Raw genomic sequence first — 8,285 nt, 5'->3', positions numbered from 1 at the left:
TTTTTCTCTCTCTCTCTCTCTCTCTGTTTCTCTCTCTCTCTCTCTCTCTCTCTCTCTCCTCTCTCTCTCTCTCTCTCTCTCTCTCTCTCTCTCTTCACACTTAACTTTTTTGCCGAACCATTTGAATTAGTGTAGAGATATGACCTTTAGCACAAGAATATTCTTCCACCTAACTGATAATACTGTTATCACCTAGAAATATTATCTCACATGTAGATAATATTTGAATACCTACTTAAACTTCCTAAATTATCCCATTAATGTCTTTTCTAACCCCTCTCCTCATCCAAGACTCATCAGTCATTTGTTGCATTTTCTCTTTTTCGTTTCCTTCCATCTAAAACAGTCACCCTGTCTTTGTTTTGTTTTGTTGTTGTCATTCCCAGCACTGATACCTTGGAAGATTCCAAGACAGTTGTCTTGTAGAAAGTACCACAATCTGGATTTGTTTGTTCCTTTGGTTACATACAGATTAAGCGTTTTGACAGACATACCACATAGCTCCTGTGGAGACACATACGTTCAGTTATCCTATAACTGAGCTCAAGGTACCTTTTCTCTTACGTAAGAGGTAAGTGTTCTCCGAGCTGAGTGTCCTGTCCCACAGCAACCTTTCCCCTTGTGGCTTTAGCATCCATTAATGATCCTTGAGTGAATCAATAATTGCCTCGCTGGTTGTGAAGTAGGATTTTCTATTTCTGCTATTCTTTGGTGTTTATTAGCTCGCATTTTAAAAATAAAGATGAGCTTCCCACTACCCTCTTTTTCATGAATATCTATGGGTAAATGGTTCTTTTTTATTCAGTGTGTCCTAATTCATCCATATCATTTTGTTGTTCAAAATGATGACCAGCTCCTATGTCTTTTTGTCATGTCTGCATTAATAGTTGAGCATGTCTTGCTTTCTGGCATAAAAAGATGTTCTAGGCTTATCTTGTACTTTTCTTAGCTCAGGCCTGTACCCAACTATTTCTCCAAAGAGCTAAAATATTTAGAAACCAAAATCTGGGTAATTTTCCTTAAATATGCATATATTCCAGAAAAAGTTAAACGTCACTCATCATTTGTTTATGCTCCCCCACCCTTGAACTTCTGCTAAAATATTTTATGGAAGTATTGGGAGTTTAGAAATTAGAAGGAAAGAACCAGTAAGAGGAGGAGGTCATTGAAAGTGAAGGTCTCTGGGCTTTGGACCGGAAGTGGCACAGTGATGCAAAAAATGACCTGCGATGGTGCCAAAGACCAATTTAGATTATGTTGGAATTCTGACCAGGGAGAGACTAGAGAGCTCGAGAAAACAATTTCTGCTTGTTTTCCAGGTAGACTCTGAAAACATTGGTTGCCCTTTTTTTTAATATCCGGTAATGCTACGAGACTGTATTCCCCTGAGCTATGCATATGCTAATTCTTGCAGCAATTTAAGAAATATAGGTTTCATACTGGGAGTTCCTCAGTGCTCTACATTTTCAGTCAGTGTGAAGCATGTAGAGATGGGTGTATATTTCAGCATGTCTTCCTTTAAAAATTAAAATTCATAGATTTTCTTTTGAGTACTCATAGTTGAGTATAATATCTGAGTTTACTTGCTAATTATAATATTTGGTTGCAAATTATTAAAAGTGCCTATGTGCAGCAATTTGTGAGACACAGAAACCAAGAGTTCCCAAGTTATTTTCCAAAGGAATCAGCATGCATTTGATAAATGATAGTCTCCGAGGGGGAATCTTGAACTTGAACTGACTGATTTTTCTGGAACTCAATATCTCCTCTGTGATCTATTTTTATAAGTAATAGCATAATTAAAATGTTCATTTGCCTATTCTGTTCTTTCAAACAAAACAAAACACGATGCCAGTAGCTTTTGTTTCCATTTGCTAGGGAACCTATGAAAATGCTTAAAAATACAAAAGCAGATTTGAAACAGAAGGGCTTTGTTTTTGAGTTTGTTTGTTTTTATGGAAGTCAGCATTTTTTGAAAGAAAACAAAGAAGTAACGACTACTACATCTATGCTTTGTGCAGCAGGGGCTCGAGGCGTCACTAGTACCAAGGCTGAGAAACCTTAGGGCAAAATCCAACACTCAACAAACCACACACACACACACACACACACACACACACACACACACACACACTTTTAATCTTCAGTACATTTTTTGAGAATGGAGAGTCATAGTAAAGCAGCTGCTCTATACAAAATAGTTACTGGCTGTATGATACGCGAGAAGGTGAAACTGAAAATGGAAAGGGACACATTTAAATGTGCTGCTAACAAGTGCAGGTGAGTGAACTCAGGTGGGTGGGGGCCAATTTGACTCTTGAGTACTATCACCATTCAGTTCTTATGTGATTTCAGCCTATGGGATTAACTAAATGCACTCAAGTCACCACTTTCGGCAAATGGATTATTTTCAAAGTCAAATTCCATCATGGTTGGGAACATTTTAAAAAAATATATATTTTATTGATTTTTTACAGAGAGGAAGGAAGAGGGATAGAAACATCGATGAGAGAGAAACATCGATCAGTTGCCTCCTGCACACTCCTCACTGGGGATGTGCTCACAACCAAGGTACATGCCCTTGACTGGAATCGAACCTGGGACCCTTGAGTTCGCAGGCTGACCCTCTATCTACTGAGCCAAACCGGTTAGGGCGTGGTTGGGAACATTTTTAATATAACTGAGTTCTTTTGGAGAGTATAAAGATCAATCTCTCTGTTCTCACTTTCTATTTAAAACTGCCCAAGTGAGCCCTGACCAGTTTGGCTCAGTGGATAGAGCACTGGCCTGTGACTGAAGGGTCCCAGGTTTGATTCCTGTCAAGGGCAAGCACCTGGGCTGCGGGCACATCCCCAGTAGGGGGTGTGCAAGAGGCAGCTGATCGATGTTTCTCTCTCATCGATGTTTCTAACTCTCTATCTCTCTCCCTTCCTCTCTGTAAAAAATCAATAAAGTATATTTAAAAACAAACAAACAACTGGACGTTCATCCCTGTGCCCAAATCCATCACTCCTTGTATTTCTTTCATCTTGCTCTTGTTTGAAAGGAGCTTTATCCAGAACACAATTTCTTCATTCAATATAGAATTTCCTTCAGACATTAAGACAGTTTGTATACAATTATATAATTTAAAGATCTTTCATCTGGATTTTACCAAGTCCATGACTGTTTTAGTCAATAAAAGCAAATTATATTTTGAACTCTGTAATGGATTTATATACTTTGAATATCCCTGTTGGGGCTGGGTTGCCCTTGACCTGTGAGTTAGGAAATACTTTTAAGGGTACAGTCGTAAGACTAGATCTGTTAATACTTGTGGAGAAAGCTTCTGGTGTCCTGGGTCTTGGGCTGCCCTTCATTCTGTTGTCTGGATTCGTGTGTGAAATTAAAGTGGGGATAAAAAGAGATTTTTCCACCAAATGGCCCAGTCTTATTTTTATATAGCACATTGTTATTTTATAATTGGAAAAGTAGATAGGATTATTGTGGCAAATTTGGGTACCACAGGGAGATTCAAAGAAAGCAAAATTATTCTACTCTAATTCTATTATCTCTAGTAAGCAGCTATTCACATGTTGACTTATTTTTTACTTCTAGTTTTTTTTCTAGATGTAAATACTTTGAAACAAAATTGGTATCATAGTGAGCATTTTGCCTTATAGTCTGCATTCCCACGAACACTACTTAAAAACATTTTCCCACTTAAATGCCTGGCAGATTTAAAAAATCTGTTTATCCATTGTTGGATACTTAAAGTTTTCAAATTGCTTGAAATGGTATTACTTATAATAGAAAACTTCTTAGTATAAATCTTTATGTATAATTTACACTTTTTTAAAGGATAAATTCAGAGTCTTTTTTTAATAAACTAATTTAAACTCTGTCCTTTCCAGCAATTACGGTTAAGCCCTGTTATATGCAAGAATCTATATCATCTTGGTCTGAAAAGAATGGTGCAGTAACACCTTATTTATCTAACACCATTAGGGGACGTCTCAGAAATAAATTTTTCACATAACTGAAACTGACCCTTAAGAGTCCATACTTGGTAATTGTAAACATTGTGAATGAGAATCTTTCTAACATTGTATTATATATGCTGCTGTTCCCTTTAACATAATGAAAAGATTTGAAAAATCCCAGTGCAACTCCTTCTGGTTTAAATCATAAGCAATCTTATACACCAGGGGTGGGGAACTTTTTCCTGCCAAGGGCCATTTGGATATTTATAACTTCATTCTCGGGCCATACAAAATTATCAACTTAAAAATCAGCCTGCTAGACCGACTGGCAGGTGGTTGAGCAACGACCTATACACCAGGAGGTCAAGATTCAATTCCCAGTCAGGGCACATGCCTGGGTTGCGGGCTTGATCCCCAGTGTGGGGGAATGCAGGAGGCAGCTGATCAATGATTCTCTCTCATCATTGATGTTTCTATCTCTCTCCCTCTTCCTTCCTCTCTGAAATCAATAAAAAATATTTTTAGAAAATTATCCTGTTGTATTTGGTCAAACATTTAATTAACTCACCTCTAATGCCTTGGCAGGCCAGACCAAATGATTTCGAGGGCCTTCATACAGCTCGTGGGGTGGACATTCCCCACCCCTGTTATAAACACTAGTTATCATACAATTGGTTCTGCTAAAATGTGATGCATGCATTTCTAAAAATCACAATGCTATGCAAAATCATGCAGTAGAACCCAACCCACAACACAACACTTATGGGATAAATGGGTTCAGGGACATAGCACTCAAAAACCTTTATCAGTGTTTACTAGTGATACATTTAAAAAAAAAAGATAGGAACTGATCACAAATTGTAGCACAATTTTACACATATTAGTTGGTTAAGGAATAAATAAATATGGCACTTTACCTTGACAAAGTCCTGACCTTTATCAGTCTTGGAACAAACACAAGGTTTAGCAGGATTGAGTATACTGTGTGGTAATACGGTGAAGTGTAGGAGATATTCTGCTTGTGTCTATCCTGTGTAGAGTTAATATGTGCAAAACAAGAATCTGGCATGAGAGTCAACACTATGAGTGTTGGCAGTAACAATGACAATAATAATAAAAGATGTCTATTGATGTTCCTGGGACTCTGCCTGCTTTTCAGTTACGACTGCTACTGGAGCAGTTCTTCCTGTCTTCTTCTAATTGACCTATTTTCAGCCTCTTCTGGCTCACAGAGGAGTTCATCACGCTTCTTAGAATTACATCTAACATAAGGCCCCGAATGGGAGAGCACAGACTTGAGGTTATGGTTTACCTGTGGCATCTGTTTCACCGTCTCAAACTTTGTAATCTTGTGAATGAGCTATTATGTATGTATTCATTCACAGCATTGTTGGGGAAGTAACTTACATTTTAAATCAGGTTATTATCATGCAGATTGTTGGATTTTCTGTTTTATTAGAAAAAAATTAACAGGACTCTTCTTATTCCCACCTGCTGCAGGGAAGGGTGCCTAAGGGAATATATCTGAAGGGCATTAAGTTGCTGGTGATTTTCTTTGTTATTGTTCCGTCTGTTCAAACTGCCTCTGTGTTTGTGAGATGAGCTCGCCTTTGGAAGGTGGTGCAGGCACGAGTGTGATTGCGGTAGACCTTCCCTCCCAAGTCTCAGTATAATGAGAAGTCCAGATCCACCCTCAGTTGCTCTTTATGACTCCCTGAGAAGGACATTTTCACCGTGAATGGTTGCCAAGAAGCCTCGCGGATTCCTGCTTTAGTAACTTTAATAAGACAACAGATCAAAATGCGGTCCAGATTTAGCAAGCCTTGTTACTGTTGTTCTGGAAGAAAGGTAGCTCACAGAACTCATCATTTAGCTATTCAGTGAAATCTACACTTTAATTATGCTGAGAGGATGTGAATAGCAATGGGATGTTTTGATTTTTAATTTCTAATCTGACTTTGAATTTTAACTATTTTTGTCTCTACACAATTTTTAGATACATCTGGGCTGCCTGACCTCACTGAGCGATTGCTATTAATTAACAAGACTTTGTGGGAGAAAGGAACTTGCCTTTTGAGCTTTGTACCAAAGATCTGGGAAAAGTAAGTCATTTTCTAACTAGCTTTTAAAAAAAAATTCTGATATACTTCTCTCAGAATGTTAATAGTGGGTCTGTGGCCTTTCTGCTTTCTTTCTGTCCTGGCTTTGAAAGTTTTATGTATTCTTATGGATTTGAAACATGGAAAGGGACTCAGGAGACCTTTTCAAAAAAACCTTCTAGAGATTTGGATGACTCTCTGCATTGTGCCATTTTTTGGGGGGTTTCAAAAACTGAGTCCTCAAGGTTGTAATAAAACCTTTTATTTGATGTGCAGTAGATGAATTAAACTTTAAAAATAAGGGATGCAATGTTGTGTGACAGAAAAGTGAGTCCAGTTTTATGAGCTTCAGGTATTTTAGACTTTTATATGGGCTCTTTGATTCTGAATTTTTGAAATAAGAATGAAATCCATTTGGTTCTTGTCTAGAAGGGAAAACAAAATGCAGAGTCACTTGTTCAAGATGTTCTTCATGTAGCCTGGTCTTGGAAGATTTGGTGCACCTGCCGGTTTTATTATTTTATACCTTTTTGAGGGACTTTCAGATATGCTAATTGAGACACCTGTATGAATGGCTTTGCTATCTTTTAGAAAAAATTGCTTGAGACTATAAATTTAATTTTATTCTCTGATATTTTTGAAAAGGTAAAATGGGCCTTAAAATAATACAGTCACTGTACTTTGCTGTAAATACTACTTGGAAGCATGCATGGCCCATAAGAATGCAAGCAAAACTACACACACACACACACACACACACACACACACACACCTTCTCTCTGGCATGTTCCAGGAACAATATCATTGACAATAGGAACTGTGCATGTATTTAATTAATAGGTAGTTTTCTAAACTAGGTATGCCTTGTGTCTTACAGCTCCTCTACATATTTGATAGTACAAATGAACTAGTTGAGTGGCTAAAGTAAAGCATGGCAGAAAAGAACTTTGCTCTAGAAGTTCTATAGAAACATTAAATAATACCAGATTTTATTGTTAGACTAGTGTCCCGGTGCACAGATTCATGCTCATTGAAAGGAAATTAATTAGAAGAAATATTTTAATATCACTATTCGCCCTTTCTCTATAATAGAAGTGTCAACCAAATTCATGATCGACAATGACAGATTGAAACATGCATGCAATTAGCGCCAGTGAGAGCTTTATATGTATCGTGCATGTGTGAGTCAACTTAGCCTTTTATAGATATAGAATAAACTGGATTAATTAGACCTGCTTTCTGATGTAGCTAAACTTTTTCCAGCCCATTGAAGGACCCCAGCTTCTCTTTCACATAATTGTCAGCAACACAGCAGTAAATATCAATAGGAAGCAGATTATTATTGTAGATCATGCAGGAAGTTTTGTCTTCTTCAGAATGTCATATACTTGGAATCATAAAGTATACAGCTTTTTCAGAGTGGCTTCTTCTACTTAGCAATACATATTTAAGTTTCCTCCATGTCTTTTACCTCCCCAACTCCCTCCCTTCGAAAACCGGAAGTCATTTTCAAGGTCCACCATTTCTTACTTCTTTTCAGTCGGGTCAAGTTTATAAACTTTCTAAATCTCTGTTTTAGAAAGAAAATAGGCGAATAAAAAGAAAATAGGATTCCACTGAATCTCCTATCTACCTACTCTGGGACTTCTGTGAGGATCAAATGAGATGAGGCATGGGAAAACGCTTCACAGACATTTGGTTGAAGTGTAAGATGTTTGCACCTGGCTATAAAGCAAGTCACGTTCCTGGGCTGAAGAAACTGCAAGGAGGCTAGTCGCTAGAGAGAGGAAGCTGGGAGTTGTTGTGTGACATCATTACCCAGAGCCCACAGCAATGATCATTTCCGAGCTGGGCTGGGCTGTGGGCCGCATTTTGCACCATGGGATCTTGACATCATTGGCTGTGATTTGGTGAGGTGTCGCTCTTGGGTGGTGATGAGGGCTGTGTCCTACTTGGGGGAAGCCGAGTGTTGGTTTGTTGGTGCCAGGTCTGTGGTGCCATTTATTTTTAAATGGCTAGTGTGTGTCATGGCAGCTCCTGCATTGAGCGTCTGCCCCCTGATGGTCAGTGCATGTCATAGCTACCGGTTGGTTGGACGGACACTTAGCCTTTTATATATATAGACTAGAGGCCCGGTGCACAAAAATTTGGCAAGGGACTCGGCCCCCCGCCACCGCAGCAGCGGCCACCTCTGCCTCAGCACTCGCAGCCCTGGCTTCGTCTG

The 8,285-nt window shown here is 38.5% G+C and overlaps 1 protein-coding gene across 13 annotated transcripts in view; it reads left to right on the top strand.

Annotated features, from left to right (window-relative positions):
• Window positions 1-8,285, top strand: part of APBB2 (amyloid beta precursor protein binding family B member 2) — a 263,046-nt gene that overhangs the window by 31,657 nt on the left and 223,104 nt on the right. For 12 of the 13 annotated variants that reach the window (XM_015561042.1, XM_006759326.2, XM_006759320.2 and 9 more), the window contains exon 2: window positions 5,959-6,064. The exons of the other annotated variant lie outside the window; for it this stretch is intronic. The gene's annotated coding sequence lies outside the window, so the exon portion shown is untranslated. The remainder of the gene's footprint in view (window positions 1-5,958; window positions 6,065-8,285) is intronic. 13 annotated transcript variants of the gene reach the window in all.

The sequence above is a fragment of the Myotis davidii genome, unplaced genomic scaffold (assembly GCF_000327345.1).
Source record: "Myotis davidii unplaced genomic scaffold, ASM32734v1 scaffold235, whole genome shotgun sequence".
In the NCBI taxonomy this organism is placed as follows: Eukaryota; Metazoa; Chordata; class Mammalia; order Chiroptera; family Vespertilionidae; genus Myotis; species Myotis davidii.
The sequence above is the reverse complement of the archived record's forward strand: the minus strand, read 5'-3'. Positions and strand labels throughout refer to the sequence as shown.